The sequence below is a fragment of the Accipiter gentilis genome, chromosome 16 (genome assembly GCF_929443795.1).
Source record: "Accipiter gentilis chromosome 16, bAccGen1.1, whole genome shotgun sequence".
NCBI classification, from domain to species: Eukaryota; Metazoa; Chordata; class Aves; order Accipitriformes; family Accipitridae; genus Astur; species Astur gentilis.
In genome coordinates, this window is record NC_064895.1 from 5,952,770 (window position 1) to 5,971,044 (window position 18,275).

General features: G+C 40.3%; 1 protein-coding gene across 1 annotated transcript in view; it reads left to right on the forward strand.

Annotated features, from left to right (window-relative positions):
- The window catches only part of CSMD1 (CUB and Sushi multiple domains 1), a 1,244,565-nt gene that overhangs the window by 350,707 nt on the left and 875,583 nt on the right, over positions 1-18,275 (forward strand). The gene's annotated exons all lie outside the window — the stretch shown is intronic.

Sequence of the window (18,275 nt, forward strand, 5' to 3'; positions counted from 1 at the left end):
CACTTCCGTCCGCTTACATCATAAACTAAGCGCCACTGGCTATCAGGAGAGAGGCCCTTATCTTTCTGTACAGCGCAATATCTTCCGGCCGCCTGGCCCTAACTACCTACGTTTCCCCCCTCCCTATGCGTATTTAAATTAACTACAATATAACAATCTTAAAAGAATATATATATCGTAACCTTTGATAGAAAACATAACAATCTAAAAAGTATATACATCACAAATTTGAGTAGAAAATGTAAGGCACACTAAGCAAGAGGTAGCTGGGGGGGTAACTGGGAGTAACAGGGTATAACTGGGGACAGCTAAAGGAAATTTTGAACTAGAGCGTTTTTAAAGCAGTTGTCGGCATTCTACCAACATGATGTTAACCTTTTCTAGCCGGCTCTTAACAAACAACACGAGCCTATTCAATATACAGGATCCGAAAATCAGTGCTATCACGATCATTATGATAGGAAAATCAAGATCACACAAAGGCATCGCAGCTCCCTCCCATGGGGGCTACATCGTCGTTGTTTGGATTCTGCTAGTGTGGAATTCCCAGGTGCGGACAGGATGCTTGTCGGCTTGTTGTCCTCTCCTGCCACCAGGGTGTACAGGTTACGAGGACGTCCAATAATTTGGTCCTGTGGATAACTTACAGTTTTCGTTAGTTTTATTTTGGAGGTCTGGTTTAATGGATTTAAGTGGGCACCACTTAACTTTTCCATCTTTTTTAACAGCGGCATACCCTCGCCCTGTAAGGACTAGCCTCCACCCTTGTTCCCATTCTCCCAGTTCATTTCTAATTATGACCAACGGGCCTTCTTCTAGTGCTCGGGTGGCCCAATGTTTTTGGGCGGGGCTATTCACCTCTTCCCCTCTGGGGAATTGATTTAGTGCTAAAAGAGCGGTCGCTAGCAGGCGTGCTTGGTCTCCCAGGGGAACGGCATTGACAAAACCTTCTGTTTTTGCTAACACCTCTAATTTAGATTTCAGAGTTTGATTTGCTCGCTCAACTATAGCTTGTCCTGTGCTATTATATGGAATGCCATGTGTTAGAGTAATGCCCCATTTCAAGCAAATGCCTGGACTGATTTAGAGACAAAGTTCGGACCGTTGTCTGTTCTGATCTGATTAGGGAGGCCAAGCCACGCCATAACCGTCAACAAATGTTGAATGGTCGCTTTGGAGTCTTTTCTGGCACGGGGGAAGCGCTGTTAGTGGGTCCCCTGACCAAGGGCAGTTTGTCACAACGTGGCCCACCTGGCCACACTCAAAACATGCCATCACACTAGCTATTGTGGTACAGACAGCCACCTGGATCGGGGCTAGCTGCTCTTCCTTCACAACATGCTTAATCATGTCCGCAATACTTGACCCCACTGGCAGTGATCGTAGGATTTCTTTGGTTGCTGAATTACACTGCTGACGTAAACATTCTGCTACGACCGGGCCTTTTGCCTCCGCAGGCAGGGCCGAAGAGTCGACCGCTGCTTGGAGACGGTCCACAAATTGCGTAAAGCTCTCACTTTCACTTTGCTTTATTGTGGACCATGACGATGGCTTGGCAATAACTCTAGAAGCTGTGCGGATAGCTTCTCTAGCCGCACGAGTAGTTGTCATAACTTCATGGGCCTGCAGGCCCTGGGCCTGTGCCTGGGGGGTGATCATTGTTGGGTCCGTACCTATCAGCCGCTGTAGGCTGGAGCCATGTAGCGGGTGATCCGCCCCAGTTACTTGGGCTAGCTCTCTCGCACAGTTCTCCTCCCATTCTTGTTTAAAAACAATCATACCTGCCCCGTCAAAGATCAGTCTACAAGTTTGCTTTATATCGAACGGGAGCATATCATCTCCCCCGAAAACACCATCTATGAGGGTGGAGACCATGGCAGAATTAAGCCCTTTATCCGCGATTGCCTTAACAATCGCTTGTATATCCTTAGGGTTTATGGGCGAGTGAACCCTCTGTCCCCCATCCGTCACCTGGACCAGGAACGCTAACGTGGCTGATGGGGCCCAGTCGGCACATGCAATCTTTATTTTCCTCCAGTCCGTGAGAGGGATTTCTCTCCCTTGCGCTTTGTCTTTAATTTGGATAGGAATATTTTGGCTCTTAACTCTGTTTGTTTCCATTTCATCTTCCTCTACGTCTGAGTCAGTTGCGAGCCACTCATCCGAACTAGTGTCCGATCCGGAGTCGGAACTCAACTGACTGGTCACTTCCGGTTTCCCGTGCCTTTTTGTCTGGCTCCGGCCCTGCCCACTACCCTTGCGGGTGGGCCGTTCCCTCCCTCTTGGTTCGCCCTTCCCTCTGGGTTTGCACCGCCCTCTTGGTTCGTCCTTCCCTCTTGGTTCGTCCCACCCTCTGCTTGGCGGGGTGGTTTTTTTCAGATGGCTGCTCTGATTGGCTTTCCACCCTTCGCTCGCGCTCCCCTCCCCTTCCCGGTCACTTCCACCAACTTTCTCGTTCTCACTCTCCTCCCCTTGCCATTTGTGTGTGCTTGTTAATGCCCGCGCTTCCTCCCTCTTCCCGCCATAGGCATCCTCGCCCCACCCTCCTCCTTTGTGCTCGGCGCCATTTTGGGGTGCGTAGGGTGGTGGTTTAGCCCAGACTTCCCCAGGCTCTGCTTTCTCCGTGGCACCCCTGGCCTCCTCAGCTAACCCACCCCAGAAAGATTTAGCTCGTTTCTGTCCCTCCGTAAGTGGGTCGGATTCGGGAGTTGAGGGGACGTGTCGCCCTCTTGTAGATCTTTAGGCTCAGCAGAATCATCATTGTCTGGGGGGTGCAAAGTCTGCGTGGCTGCCCCAACTCCCAATTTTGGGGTGACCAACAAACAGTTCTTCGCTGCCCTCCAGGTGTCTTGTTCTTGTATGGCCTTTTGCAAGGCCTGTACGACTTTCCCCCACGATTTAAGATTTTTTGCACAACCTGAGGACATCGTCTCCTCGGCTAATGCTTTAGTGCATTTATCCCACGCTTCAGGGTGGAGAATATCCACCAGATCATCAATGACCCCAATTTGCAAAAGCCTCACAACTGCGACAGTGAAATCTTTGGGTTTACATTCAATACCCCACTGCTTATGTAACTGTGATACGACCTGCACAAGGGCTTCCATTGTCCTTGTTGGTCCAGGAGCGTCCTCCCCGCCGGGCTGGTCCTGCCGCTCCGGCCGCCGTTCACCTGTCCAGGCGACGAGTCCCGGGTTTCGGCACCAGACAACTTCTTTAGGCTATGCCTAACTTAAGGGGTATAATGACAAAAATGAGAGGTGATATGGATATTAACTGGACTTGAAAATCAATCGCTAATCTTCTCCTTGTGGAAAATTAAAACAAGAACAATGACAACAAAAATATATGTGTAAATATAAATATAAAAACAAAACCAAAAACCCCAAAGCAGTTGAGAACTGACTCTGTGGAAAATATTAGACTTCAGTGATGACTGCACAGTTCTGGGAAAAAATAAGGCCAAGCATTTCATGTCTTCTAGTGCCTACTAAGAATTAAGCTCATAAAAGTGGACTGATATAATTTCCTTAGTACTTTGAGTTGTACAAAAGGCTTTATGAGACTGCAGCCTTTGTTTGGGAAAGTTAGGAGATACAGTGGTCTTAAGTCAGTTGCTTAGCATTGTTGGATAATGAGGGTGTTTTGAGTGTAACTTGAGGATTGCTTTCAAACAATGTGTGATGGTTTGGGGTGGGTGGGTTGGGTTTTTTTTACCGCTATTTTTTTATTTATGGGAAATGCAGGGCTTTAAGTACTAGAAATTGCAGAAAGCTCAGTTTCAGATTACTTCTCAAATGCAAAGTCATTTTTTCTATGGTTTCATAGGTATAATCCTTTGTTGAAAGTGATTATTCTGGAAGAGCTGCCTATGGCCAGTTAAGTGATAGAATTTTAAAGAAAAATTTTTAGTGATGACATTGATGTAGGAACTCTGAATCTAGAATGTAGTATGGTTTGATTGTAGGTATTTACTAGGACTAGCATTGCAAGTGTGTAAATCCATTACATTGGTCACCACTTTAGAAAAACTCAAGTAACTTAGAGACCACAGGTATCTTCAAATGCTTGGTAAATTTTGATCACGTATCTCCTAGAACTATTCATAGTCCCTTGAAACTTTACTTCCCTTTCTTGACAATATCTAAGTCTACTCCATATTGATGCATATCTTTGTTTCATATTTGATTAATGCTTTGAAATGATAGTGGTTTTTTTAAAGTATCTTTTGAATTCAATATCCGCATTGAGTGGGTTAGCTAGGTGTGAAAGACAGAGGCATAGGAGGTACCATGTGTAACAAACTTTTTTGTTTTGAGCTTTTTCTGTTTGGGATGGGTAGCTCAGCAGTATGTCTTTCCTTGGTAGCTATTCCTCCCTTCCTTTGTTCCTCAGAGCCTTATTACCTGGGAAGTCAGCTAATCAGTCTTTTTTTTAAACTGAGATAAGGGCTGTGAGGAAGGGCTAGGAAAGTTTCATTTTAATAGTCTTTATAAGCTTTATTAGGTTAAGTTGAAAAGGAACATCAGAAATCATGAACACACTAGGAACTGTTTTTCTTACCTCAATAGGAAGTTGCTTTCTACATACCTGTATCTTTCTCCTCTTGCAGATGCATATGATAGCATATTTCATCCTTTTAAGCAATCTGAGCAGTTTGTTTTTCATATTGAAAAAGACAGTGAAGAATGTTAAAGGGTGTCTCTTGACTGTCAACTTAGGAACACATGCACAGAGCCACAGGCTGTAATATAATGACACTTCCTGCTGGCCTACTTTCTTGTAAAAACCCCAGCAGGAAGAGCTGTAATTAACGTTGACAGATAGCACCACTCTCTGGTTACACAACACTGCCCTCTTCCAGATTTAGTGCTGTAAAGCTGGTGTCGTCCATGAGTTTTAAATTGACTTCAAAATATGACATCCAACTCTGGAAGAAATGGTAAACATCACTGAAGTGACAGCGTCTCAGTGTACAGACAGGCAGTGGGGACTGACGGTTTGGGAAGGGTTTGTAGCGGTGAGGGGTCAGGTGTTTTTTTTTTCTGAAGGCTGGGGGTAATTGCTGCTGCAATGGCTGGTTGAGTTACTGAAGCACCATAGTGTAAGAACTCCTTTAACTGTTCTCTGAACTACTACTTTTAAATAGTGACCCCTTCTGGCTCATATGCCATATGTAATTTTGTGAGTAGGCAGGAGATCAGTTCTTCTGGGAATACAGACTAGATGTTACCAGTCACTGGAAGTCTTTATAATCACTCTGCCAGCTACCCATCCCTAAGCTGGTTTGCTTTTACTAAAGTATCTATTTACCCCTGGTTTTAGCCAGCTCTTTCATTCTTCTCTGGAGTAAATGAATTACTGTTCAGTTGGAAGCATGGGGATTATTGATGTGTTACTGACTGCTGCCATCTAAAAGTTTGGGACACTATGGGGTCGTAATGCAGAGTTTGGGAAACGCTGTTTTAAACATCTTAATTAGAGAGAAGTTTTAACTGTGTGCCAGCTGGCAAGGATGGTAAGTTAAAAAATTCTTTTTTTTTTTTTTAATGGCACCTGGGGGAGTAATCTGTAACAAATTTTTGTGTGGAAGTAGGATTGTCCGCAACATTCAAAAGTTAAGGAATTATAACAGACTGGGAGCTGGAAAAACCCCACAACTTTACATCACTATGCAAAAGCATGCGAAGGAATTATTCTGGAATTGCACCACTTGTCTCACAGTAGCAGATGAAGTAGGTCTGAAAAATTCAAATATTAGGACTAATGAAGGAACTAATTTACATAAACTTACCATATTCTGGGAGGCTGCAAAATGAGTGTGGCTTTTTACATTCTCGTGACAGGCCACTCTTTCTTCTGAATAGGAAAATTTCATCTAATTAGGATTGTTACCTTTATGCAATTTAAAAAAAAAAAAAAAAGATTGACTGATTAGTGTTGTCAAGGTTAGCTCTGCTATTGAAAATTAGTGTTTTAAATGTGATCACGTGGGAGAAAAAGCTAGTGTTTTGACAATGACTCTTATCTCTTGAAAGACTTAATACTGGTCTAGATTTTCTGCTGTGGTGAGCTTCTGCTTTGCAGAGCAAGGCAGATGCTGTTGGGAGGTTTCACCATTCCTGTCTGCAGGGTGTTCTTTTTAACTTAAACTCACTGGTGAATGAGGGTAGGGTGCTGAACCAGGAAAGAAGGCATATGAACCACTTCAAGACCTACTGAACATCCTCTGAAGTTATACCCACACTGGTATCCCTAGCAGAGAGAGAACACTACATCCCACTCCCTGGGATGAGATTCTGAGCTATGCATTTTATTGAGTATATTCTTGATTTATGGTCTCACTTCCTGTGCAGCAATAACTTCATCAGATCCTTTGTGTTTTTACAATATATAAATAGGTTAACAATGAAGCTAGTGAAACCACATTCTAGAGCTCTAAGCCCTTGAAAATTATTTGTACCTATCTGACTTAGCCGTCACCCATATACCACGTAAATATTAATACTTAACTAAATCTAATTTTGTGGCAGCAGACCAGCGAGAGCCATCTAGTTTTAACAAGACACTGATGTAGTTGGGCAGTTGCCGAGTTCTTGGGCTGAAATTTAGATTTCCTTACTATATCATTACTTCACCAGATTTATATGTACATTTCTGAGAATCTCTAGTGTTTTTAACTGATAATACTTCCATCTTCCTCAGTGATCACATCAGCACTCTAAGATTTTGGTACAGATGGAAGCTTCAATTATTCTTATTTTCTGGAAATAAAATTATGTATGAAATTTTCAAACACATCATTATATCAGTGAAAAGATAAATTTCAGAAGTAGTAAGTTCAGTTTATAGAATTTGTCAACTTATTTAATCCACTAAATGATTTATTGATCATTATCATCACTGTTGGGTAATACTTAAATGTAAATTTTAAGCAATGGGATTGGGGAGTTGAGGGGTAGATTATGTTTCTGTAACGTTTGCTTCATTTTTGGTTTCTTTTTTTTTTTTTTTTCCAATTGACAGTGCTTTGTTATCATATAAAACTTGTTTAGGCTTTGCAGAGGGTGCATGGGGAGATTAACAAAGTACTTGTGACTTGTGCAATTTTGTTTCATTCCCTGTTACAGTCAGTTTAATTCCTATTTTCTAGATTGACATTAACAAACTTTTTAAAAAGGTGCTTAGAGGGCTACAAACAGAAGTAAAAAATCAGTATTGCTATATCATTGTAATAATTTTCTTTGGAAAGTCAGAAATATTCCTCCCATACAGAACACTTGCATATGGTTGGAAATACTGCTTTCATTTAAAGAGTATGTTTCTGTATCTGAAGTGTTATACACACGTATACTTAATTTGAGTAATGCATGGTACAATTGTTACGTGTTTTTTCTTCTATGAAACTACTGTGTCCTGCCATTCAGGGAATCCAGTTGTCAGTGCAGAAAATTCAGTAAAAGTAGAAAAGCTTAATTCAAAGTACATTGTTAGTCATCAATGTAAAATGAAATGTCGTGTTTTACCTTATATTTTGCTACACTGGTGTCTGGCACTAAACATTAAACTGCCCTCAAAGTTTAACAATCGTTGGTTCATTTTAAGCTATCTTGGATTTTTTTGTGTGGTTGTTTTTGTTGTTTATAACCACACTTTTTCATGTAGAATTGGTGGACAGAGTTTAAACAATAAGCCAGATGTACCGGACTTGATGTGTGCTAGTACCTTTCCTTGACCTCTGTTCTACAGCAGCAGGTTTTCTTTGTCAAAGGAAGAGCTCTTGCACGTCCCTCTATCCTACCTGCCTTCAGGGCATACTTCCTTTTTTTTCTTTTGTTCTTTGAATTGTCAAAGCTTTCTGCTCACACCCAGCATTAACATTTATACTGGCAGTCACCTCATCCTGCCTTACCCATCTTCCCTGAAGCTTCTTTTTAAGTCCCTTTCAGTATCAACAGCAGAAAGTAGTGATATACTTCCACAGTGTAAAGTCTTTGAAGAAATTTTCTTTTTTTCTCTTGCTCCTGTTCTCCCTGAGTATCTGTTTTTTGGTGTATTTTTTTCCTTTTTATTTTTATTTTATGGTTTAATACTTTGAACTATTTAAACCAACAACAAAATAGAAAGCTTCCCCAACCAACTTGGAAACATTAATCTCTTGTATTGATTCCATGAATCTACCAAGATAATTTTCCCAAGACTGTCATTTTCCAGTCAACGTGGATGCAGTCAAGATAACAGACCTCTGAGCTCAAGCTAATGTTTCTTGTTTTTTGTTTGTTTCCCTCAAGTACCAAAATAGCCTTCCTGCACTCTTTTAAGGGAAAAAAAAATCTGCTTTTCACGGGGTCAGCAATTAGTGCTTTCTACCTGCTGTCCATGAGTCTAACAGTTAATGGCTGTGTAGTTCTCCCAACAAACTGTGACACGGTGATAAGAGTAGTTACTCCCTGGGAATGGGCATGTTTAAAACAAACTGAATAATCTGAGGCAAATATTTCAAGTTGAGAGCAGGAAGCTAAACTGGCAAGAAAATACCAACTTTTATGCAACTCATATGCATAATGTTCCCCTGCTATGCAGTGTGAGATGAGTAGTCTCCTGAATCTTCAACTATCACTGGTTAATCTCTATGGTTTAGTCATAGGTGATGTTTTATCTATTAGATAATACTTCATTTTGATTGTTCCAATGGTCTGAGACTTTGAATATGACTCTTGAACCTCAGTGGATTAGCATATCCAGTGCTGAAGAGGTCCAAAAGATTGTAATGAATATCTAATTATGACATGGAGAGCTATGCAGTTCTTTCTATATTCTGTTGCATAGTTTTTGGGAGAATTCAGTTTATTGCTCCCAAATCTATAACACTTCCCTCCTCTACTGTGACGTTTAGAGACAGAAGCACTGTAAATTTTAATCTGAGTTCAATCCTTTTAAATGTTAAAGGCACAAACTGCCTTTTCTTTTTTAGTATTTCTTTGGTAAGAAAACAAAACTAACAATACTACAGTAAATGCTGGTATTGTTGTAAATGTAATCTTGGCAGCTATACATCTTAACTAGCAATCTTACCATTGACTGTTAATTGACTGTAACATCTGTTAATAGACTGATATATTTATTTTTCTATTTTTAGTTAAATGCTTGTTGCTTACCATTTTGGTAGCCTGTTCTTTTCAAACTGAGATGTTTGTTAAAGCTTTAAGTGATGTTTGTGTGTATACGCATGACCAAGTAAACCAATAGCTTTAAATAGTGAAAGTGCAGACTGAAATAGGATCTTTTTAGGCTGAAATTTGTAGTTGCACCTCTTTGGAGTGGAAGTAATTGTTTTCTGAGAATGAATTTGAGTATAGGTTTCCATTGTCAAGTGAAGTCCTTAAAAAGAAAAAAACATTTTTTCCTTTCTCTAGCAAATTTTCTTAAAAATAACATCTTTCTGGAATGATGCAATCTGAATGACTGTTAATGATGACATATAGGAAAGAAATCATAATGCAGTTAAAAATAAAACCGATAATTTGTGTGTCAAAACATGACATAATGTGTAGCAGCAAAATCTCGGGGCAGAAGAGGTCTTGCAGTGCTGTGGGACTGTTCTGTGGGACCTCTGATAGGTGATCTAGAATATTAATGATTTAGGTGTCAAAAGAGTTCACTTTAAAAATATTTTTCCTTTAGCTGTTATTGTTCAGCCTACATATATGCAAAAAACTTATGGAAAAGAAAATGGAGGTTATTTTGTGAGAAGAGATAGGTAAAATAGTCTGCTTGTGTTCTGAAGTGTGTGAATAGATCGAAAACTTGCTCAAAATGCTACATTTTTGGGGAAGTCAATTTGGTTTGTAGAGGCAGGTAATGACTGCTCTCTTGTATGCCTTCCCTTTCTAGTCTTTTATATATGAAGAGATTATGCATAGAAGAAATAACTGTATTTAAAATAAGTATACTCCACAGCTTAGCTATGAGAACTTATGGTGGATAACTTCACTGGTTGAAAAAGTGAAATTCCTTTGACCAGTAAAACACTTAAATGTTGCATTTCAGCAATATTCCAAGGACCAGGAGTCAAATCTGGAATGTTACTTCCTAAACTGCCCAAAGGCAGAAACTTTACAATTGGAAGCTCTAGGAAATTCTTTCCTAGGAAAAAAAGATACTGTAATGAAAGTAGTGGTGGAATAAACCCTACTTGAATTGGCAGAAAATAAAATTAAAATCAAATGTTGTAAGACTCATTATCAACCAATGAATTTTGTATCTGAAGGAAGAATAATTTTGTAAAAGCCTTGCCCATTATGTTAGTCCAATTATAAGTTATGTCAGCTGTTTTCTGCTTTCCAGCTTTTACCGTGAGTAGCTCAATCCCTAAAGCAAAGACAGCCTTTGTGTGGCTAGTAGCCCTTTGAAAGGGAATTACATGTCTTAAGATATGTTTTTGAAACTGTCTTTTTGACTGCCTCTGATTCTGGAAGTAAGAGATTATTTTGTGCCTTCTAGTGACTTACTGATCTGTAAAAAACTACTGTGTTCATTGTCCTTGGTGCATGAACCAGTAACAAACCCAATGTCGGTGGTTCATACCTTGTAATCGTTTAGTGGGCTTGTAACCTCCCTCCAAAAAACTCTTAATTGTGCTCCTATTTGGATCACAAACGCAATAGGAAAACGATTTCGCGAAAGTGGGCTTCCTAGAGGAAAAGATTAAGGAGTTGCTCCTCTGCTACTCTGAGGTGCCAGTTCTAAACCACAACAGCACGTTCTGGCATGGAAAAAAGAAGTGGAAAGTCCAAGTCATAACAGGATTGTTTCTCTCTTTTTGTAGGCTAAATAACTTAATGCAGTGGTTTAATTTCTCTGCTATTGCGTGTTGAGATTCTGGAGAATCTAATCTACATAACAGATTGTCATCCCAACTGTGCTGATACTAATACCCCGTTTCGTGTTCTTTCTTATCTGCCATCATTAGTATGTGTTTGTATGACTAATAGTAACTTGTGAAAAATACTTCAAAGAATTTTTTCAAAATGTCAGAATTCCTTTAGTGCAGTCATTACCTGTTCTGAATTGGTATTAAGATGATGTGGTTTAACCACAGCTGGCAACTAAGCACCACACAGCTGCTCACTCACTCCCCCTCCCCTCCCACTGGGGTGAGGGAGAGAATTGGAAGAGTAAAAGTGAGAAAGCTCATGGATTGAGACAAAGACAGTTTAATAGGTAAAGCAAAAGCTACACATGCAAGCAAAGCAAAACAAAGAATTCATTCACTGCTTCCCATCAGCAGGCAGCTGTTCAGCCATCTCTGGGAAAGCAGGGCTTCATCATGCTTAAAGGTTACTTGGGAAGACCAATGCCATCGCTCCAAATATCCCTGAGCAAGGGCAGCCCTGGACAGACGTCACCCCTCTCAGTTTTATTGCTGAGCATGACATCATATGGTATGGGATATCCTTTTGGCCAGTTGGGGCCAGCTGTCCTGGCTGTGTCCCTTCCCAACTTCTTGCACCTGCAGCCGACTCACTGGCAGGACAGAAAAGGCCTTGATGCTGTGTGAGCACTGCTCAGCAATTGCTAAAACATCCCTGTGTTATCAACACTGTTTTCATCACAAATCCAAAATGTAGCCCCATACAAGCTGCTATGAAGAAATTTAACTCTTATCACAGCTGAAACCAGTACAGATATGCAGCATGTTCTAAAAATCTTGCAAATCAGTGTGTTGTAGACAGCTTAAAAAAAACCAACCCAGAACACTGAATAGAAAAAGGCTAGCTTTGCTTCTCTTCAAAAAGCTTTAGTTCTTCTACTTGTATGTTAATTTTCAAAGTTAAAATGCAGCAAATTAAGGCAGCAACTGTCTGAGAAACAAACAATGTCAAAACTCCCATAATTCTGGAATTGGATTGGATTTGTTTTTTTTAATTTAGCCACATAAGGAAATATGTGCAATGCAACTTTTCTCCAAGTGTTTTTCTGAAACAAGCCGTGCAATGTGACTCAACAGAGCTGGTATTTTTGCTTGTTTGATTTTTACAGCCAACTGGGATTTGGGGGAATAACTTTTTCTGTTTGTAGCCTTACAAATTTGCTGGAGATAAGATTTCAGTTAAGCAGCCTTTGTCCTTCCCTGCCCCAACTCTAAATTTAATTTTAAACAGCAAGTGTTGCCAAATATCAGGATGCCAATAGTTAGAGAAAGAGTGTATTCTGTTCAAACTTCATTTTGCCTGAACTTTCAGTTCTGGACATGGTCTTTTTCTCTTTACCAATGTGGAAATTAAAATATTGCCAGTGATCTAGTGTGCATGCCCAAATTACTCAGAGGATTTTCTTGATGCATTTATCCCCAGATTTCTATCTGGCTGAAGAGTTAAATCCTACTTCATTTTCTAATTACCAGATATATTCAGTAGTGTTTCCTTGCCTTCAGAATGGTCCCCATTAATGACGTGGTCCCAGATGAAATTCAACTGACACTTAGCTAGCTTTTAATGAATCTGAAAAAGTCTGATACTATGGCTTGCTTGATTCTGATCTCATTTACAAAGAAAGTTATTTATTCCTTTGGCTGGTGCAAGTATGGAGGGTTGTATTGGGCTTTTCATCTTTCAGATAATAAAAGTGCATTTTCAGCCATACCTGTCTGATTTCTGGTTTGTAGTAGTCCTTATAGTGGTTTTGGGGTTTTTTGTTTTGTTTTTTTTTTTGCTTGGATTTTTTAGCTATTTTCCTTAATTTAAAGTAGTATCACTTTTTACTATGAAAACTGTATTTCTGCCTTTAAAAAAAGGCTCTGCAGCCTACTGAGAGTCACTGTTGATAACTAATTTGTATTTATTACAAATCTGCTTTGCAATGGCAAAGATGGCTTATGGCTTTTGTGACTTTTGTTGCAAAAATAAAAGACAATGGAAAAAAATCTCTATTTCATGTGGTCTCATTGTCTTGTTCCAGGTTTTTGTTCCTTTGAACTAGCAAAGGGTCTATACTGTCGTGTTGTGGAATCAGTATTTCTAGAATAAGACCTGTGGGTTAGTGGGCCAGAAAACAGAACTTTGGGTTTGCTATGTTACTGTAGCCAGCAGCAGTTACCCTGATTAACTAAGGTTGTAGAATTTGCTGTGTTAGGTGGATAGTTAGCATATAAATACAGTCACATACCTTGCTTTTAATCTTCTCTTGTATAACTTTAAACCATTAATAATTGTACTTTGAATTACTTTGTTATTCATATCCTTCCCATATATTGAGGGTTTCATTTGCATAACCTTTCATGTTTTTCTTCTGTAATTGGGATAATAAGGCAGATGTCTAGAACTTTGCAACAAAATATACTCATCAAAACAAGCATGTCTAAATTTTCACTAAGGCATTGATCTTGTTCACTAATGAATAAAGTAGCTGGTATGTCACTCGCCTATTAATTGTGAAGAAAGGGAATAGGTTGACTAGTACACATAATGTAGGCATTGCATTTAACTGAAACTTTTGAGGTTTTAACAAAAATCTGTCACACAGTCTTCACCTTGTGCGTGTTAGAATTCCATGTTTTCATACAATACTATTGGACCACTTTGTGTATCACCTATCTAAATATTGTTTATTCACCCACATAATCTCATTAACTTCATTAGGTATACATGTCGCTATAAATGAGTCTCCAAAACTGCCTTGAGTATTTTTTTAACTCTGTATTTTGTATTTGCTTCCTTTAACTTGCAATACGATGAAATCTTTCATCTTGTATATATTGAAAGACTTCCTAATAAATGTACTGAATTCTTCATGCATGGTATACTTCCAAGAAATCTCACCTTAAGGTTCTTTGAAGCTGGCTTACTGGAATGACCTGAAAAGGGCCATAGAAGGCATGGAAGGTCAGAAAATTTCCTTGATTTTATTGGATCTGTGCCTTACTTACACTTTTTTAACAAGATAAGGCGCACCTGTGTGGTGTCAGTAGATTGTAAACCTGAACTCATAATAATGTTAAAACAGCAGTTTTGGATGTATAAGATCTTATTTATGGGGAAATGGTAACAGACTCTGTGAGTTTGTATGTATGTAAACCCAAGAATTGTTAGTGTAATCAAAGTCTTAAGTATCTAACCATTATTAGTCCAGATGAAATTTTTACAGAAAATGAAAAAATAACAACAGTACAAACAGTTGCATGCACACTTCTTGGTTTCTACTACTTTTCCTAGTATTATGCTTACCCTTTCCCTGCTCCTTTGGGTCCCGTAGTTGATGTTTTATTCTTCCTCACTTTAGGATGCACTTGAGGTTATTCTTACTTTTGCTCTCTCTTCCTTGGTCTGCAGTTCCATATCATGCCCATATTTACTTTATATGTGGTGTCCAGTGCATGTTAGGTACTACTGTTTTGTTATTTGTTACTCCTAAAACCAGTTTTGTCCAGGTCTGCATTTCTTTGACTGTTGGAGAGTTGTTTATAGCTGTGGGCTCTCTAGTGCCAGGCCTTTGTCTCATTGCTTATTGTCGCTATGCATGTATTCCCCTGCACTGCCTCCTGTATCTCCACTTCTCAAAGCCTCTGCAGTCAAACCAGGCCTGTATTTCTCTTAATTATGTCATTGTGCCAGTTGTAAAAAAACCAAAAACCAACCAAACAAAAAAACAATCCAAACAAACAAAAAAGTAAAACAAATTAGCCTAAGACAGCCAGTCAATTAGAGAAATTGCTATCATAGCTAAGTCAAGTAAAGCAAAGCTGCAGGCAAGTTTGGAGAATTTCAGACAGTGAGCCTGACTGTAGCAAGTCTTAGGCCTGAGGCCTTGCAAGCTCAATACAAAGCTTGGTCTGTTACTGAGAATGGCAGTACCAGATTACAGGGCTACACAACTACAAAACAGCACATGCATAAACCAGTTACTTCTCCTGATACAGCCTGAGTTTCCAAAATTTCCTGGTTTAGTTGAAGTTTCAATTAGAACCATCCAGGGAACTTTTACCTGTGTAATCTTTGCTGCTCAGTGTACTACCAGGCAGCTAGGATGGACTTCACCTGACTAGCTCCCTAAATTTGTGATAGCCAGCCGCAAAGCTAGTCATAAATGGTTATTAAATACTTTTAAAAGCCAATTGCCATTAGGTGCTTGTGTTAACATGAGATAAATCATCTCAAAGCAGAGGTGCCTGTCTGCGTGCTTTGACTTTACAATGGAATCTGAAGGATTAGTTTAGCTGTCTATAAGTTGAGCATTTTAATCATAGAATGGTTTGGGTTGGAAGGGACCTTTTAAAGGTCATCTAGTTCCAACTCCCCTGCAACAAGCAGGGTGACCTTCTACTAGAACAGGTTGCTCAAAGCCCCATCCAACCTGGCCTTGAACATTTCCAGGGATGGGGCATCCACAACCTCTCTGCGCAACCTGTTTCAGTGCCTCACCACCCTCATTGTAAAAATGTCCTCCTTTATGTCAATCTAAATCCACCCAATCCTTTTAAAACCCTACCACTTGCCCTATCACTTCAGGCCCTGGTAAAAAGTCTCCCTCCATCTTTCTTTTAAGTATTCAAAGGCCCCCAGTGAGGTCTCCCTGGAGCTTTCTCTTCTCCAAGGTGAACAACTCAAAATCTCTCAGTTTTTCTTCATAAGAGAGGTGTTCCAGCCCTCTGATCATTTTTGTAGCCCTCTTCTGGACCTACTCGAAAAGATCTGTGACTTTCTTGTGCTGGGGGCCCCGGAGCTGGTTGCAGTATTCCAGGTGAGGTCTCATGAGGGCGAGTAGAGGGGGAGAATCACCTCCCTTGACCTACTGGCTGCACTTCCTTTTATGCAGCACAGGATATGATTGGTTTTCTGTGCTGCAAGTGCTCATTGCTGGCTCATGTCCAATTTTTCATTCACCACTGTCTCCAAGTCCTTCTCCACAGGGCTGCTTTCAACATCTTCATTCCTTAGCCTGTGCTGATAATGGGGATTGCCCCGACCAAGGTGCAGCACTTGCACGTGGCCTTGTTGAACTTCATGAGGTTTGCATGGGCCTATTTCTGAAGCCTGTCAAGATTCCTCTGGATGGCATCCCTTCCCTCAAGTGTAGCAACTGCACCACTCAAGTTGGTGTCATCTTCAAACTTGCTGATGGTGCACTCAATCCCACTATGTCCTTAATAAATATATTGAGTGGCATTAGTCCCAATATGGACTCCTGAGTGACACCACTTGTTACTGATCTGTATTTGGACATTGAGCTGTTGACTGCAACTCACTGGGCTTGGCCATCAAGCCAAGTTCTCCATTGAATAGTCCATCCATCAAAGCCATATCTTTCCAATTTAGAGGCAAGGATGTTGTGGGAGACTGTGTTAAAGGCCTTGTAGAAGTCAAAGTAGATGACATTTGTAGCTCTTTTCTTGTCCACTGATGCAGTCACTCCATCATAGAAGGGCCCTAGATTAGTCAGGCACAATTTGCCCTTGATGAAGCCATGTTGGCTGTCTCTCATCACTTGTCTTCCATATGTTTTGATATGTATTCCAGGAGGATCTGTTCCATGATTTTACTGGGTGCTGAGCTGAGGCTTGACAGATTGGTAGTTCGCAGGGTCCTCTTTTTTTACCCTTTTTAAAAATGGGTGTGATGTTTCCATTTTTCCAGTCACTGGGACCTTTGCCTGACTGCCATGACATTTCAAATATCATGGAGAGTGGCTTACCAACTACATCTGCTAGTTCTCTCAGGACCCTGGGATGCATCTCATTGGGTCTCATGGACTTGTGCATGTTCGGGTTCCTCAGGTGGTCTCAAACTTTATCTTCTTTTATAATGGGAGGGACTTTATTTCCCCTCTCCCTGAATTGAGGTTCAGGGACTTGAGAGATGAGGGAAGAGCTATTGGCAGTGAAAATGGAGGCAAAAAGGTCATTGAGTGCCTCAGTCTTTACCATGTCAGTTATCACCAGGTGCCCTGTCTCATTTATTGGGGGCAGTACAATTTCTTTTGTCTGTCTTTTCTGACAAATGTACCTATAGAAGCTGCTCTTATCCTTCACATCCCTTGCCAAATTTCAGCTCTGGCTGTGCCTTAGCTTTCCTGATCCATCCTATGCTTCCAGGCAGCATCCCTATGTTCTTCCCAGGGTGTGCATCCCTGCTTCTTAATCTAAGGTTTAGATCATGTGTCCTACCTTAGAGAAAATCAGCATTTGAACTGAAAGGACCTTTGGTAGAAAAACATGCTTCATCTCAATGGAAATCACTCTCACTTCAAACATAGTTTGAGAATGTTATTTTCTTAGATAATTTTTAATTATTCTACAGATTTGAGTTTCTTTGATTCTTTGGGAATCTTTTGTTTTAGAGGCTGGAGAGAAGTCATAAGACTTTCTAAAACAAAGTGGGGCAGCATCCCACTTCTGTTTTGAGATGAAAAACTGGGTTTGGAAGCAGAAGCTTGTGAGAAAACAGAGCTTTCTGCCGTAAAATGTGTGAAGTTTTGCTTATGCCTTAAAAGATGCAGCCAACTTAATGTACCCTGCATGTGCAGCTGCCTAGGGACAGTAGAAGAAAATTTGGCCAAGTGTTCTCTTTAACTTTCTTTGGTGACTGTGGGCATCAACAGGGAGGCAGTTAATTTGGGTCCTGTGTTCTGGTTCTTGTAAGTGGAATAGGCTTCTAAACTGACCAGCAATTAGTGTGTGTGTGTGTGTTTTGTGCCTGCCTGGTGTTTTAGCTTCTGATATACTGTGGCTGTAACAGAGATGCTGTTGTGTGGTTCCTTTTTTTTTTTTTTTTTCGGGGGGGGGGGGGGGGGAGGGTGTTTTTTTGGGTAATAGCTTCCTTTGTTTTTAAAATTTTATTCTGCATCTTTTTCTTTATTACAATTGACATTTTTAAATAACTGAGGAGCTGCATGTTGGGGAAAAAAGATTAGGGAGTGGGTGATTGGACAGCTGTTGTGTGTAGGATACTGAAGCTCTCTTCAATGCTGTCAAGTCAGCTCTGCTGTAGGAGTTTAGCAAATGGCAACAGTAATGCACTAAAACAAAGTGGAACATGTATTAGTGCCACACGTGTGATCAGGCTTCACCTTGGCAAAGAAAGAGTCTTTCCAGCATTATGTTTTGTTGTGGTGGCGTTGGGTTTTGGGTTTGTTGGGGTTTTTTTGTCCTTAAAGCTTTCACAGTTGCCTAAATCCTACCCACGTGCCATCCTTTCCTGAGTTAAATCATGATGAAACCTGCATGCAAATGGCTCGTTTATCAAAATAAACCTTTAAATGAAAGGAGGAAAAACCCGTCC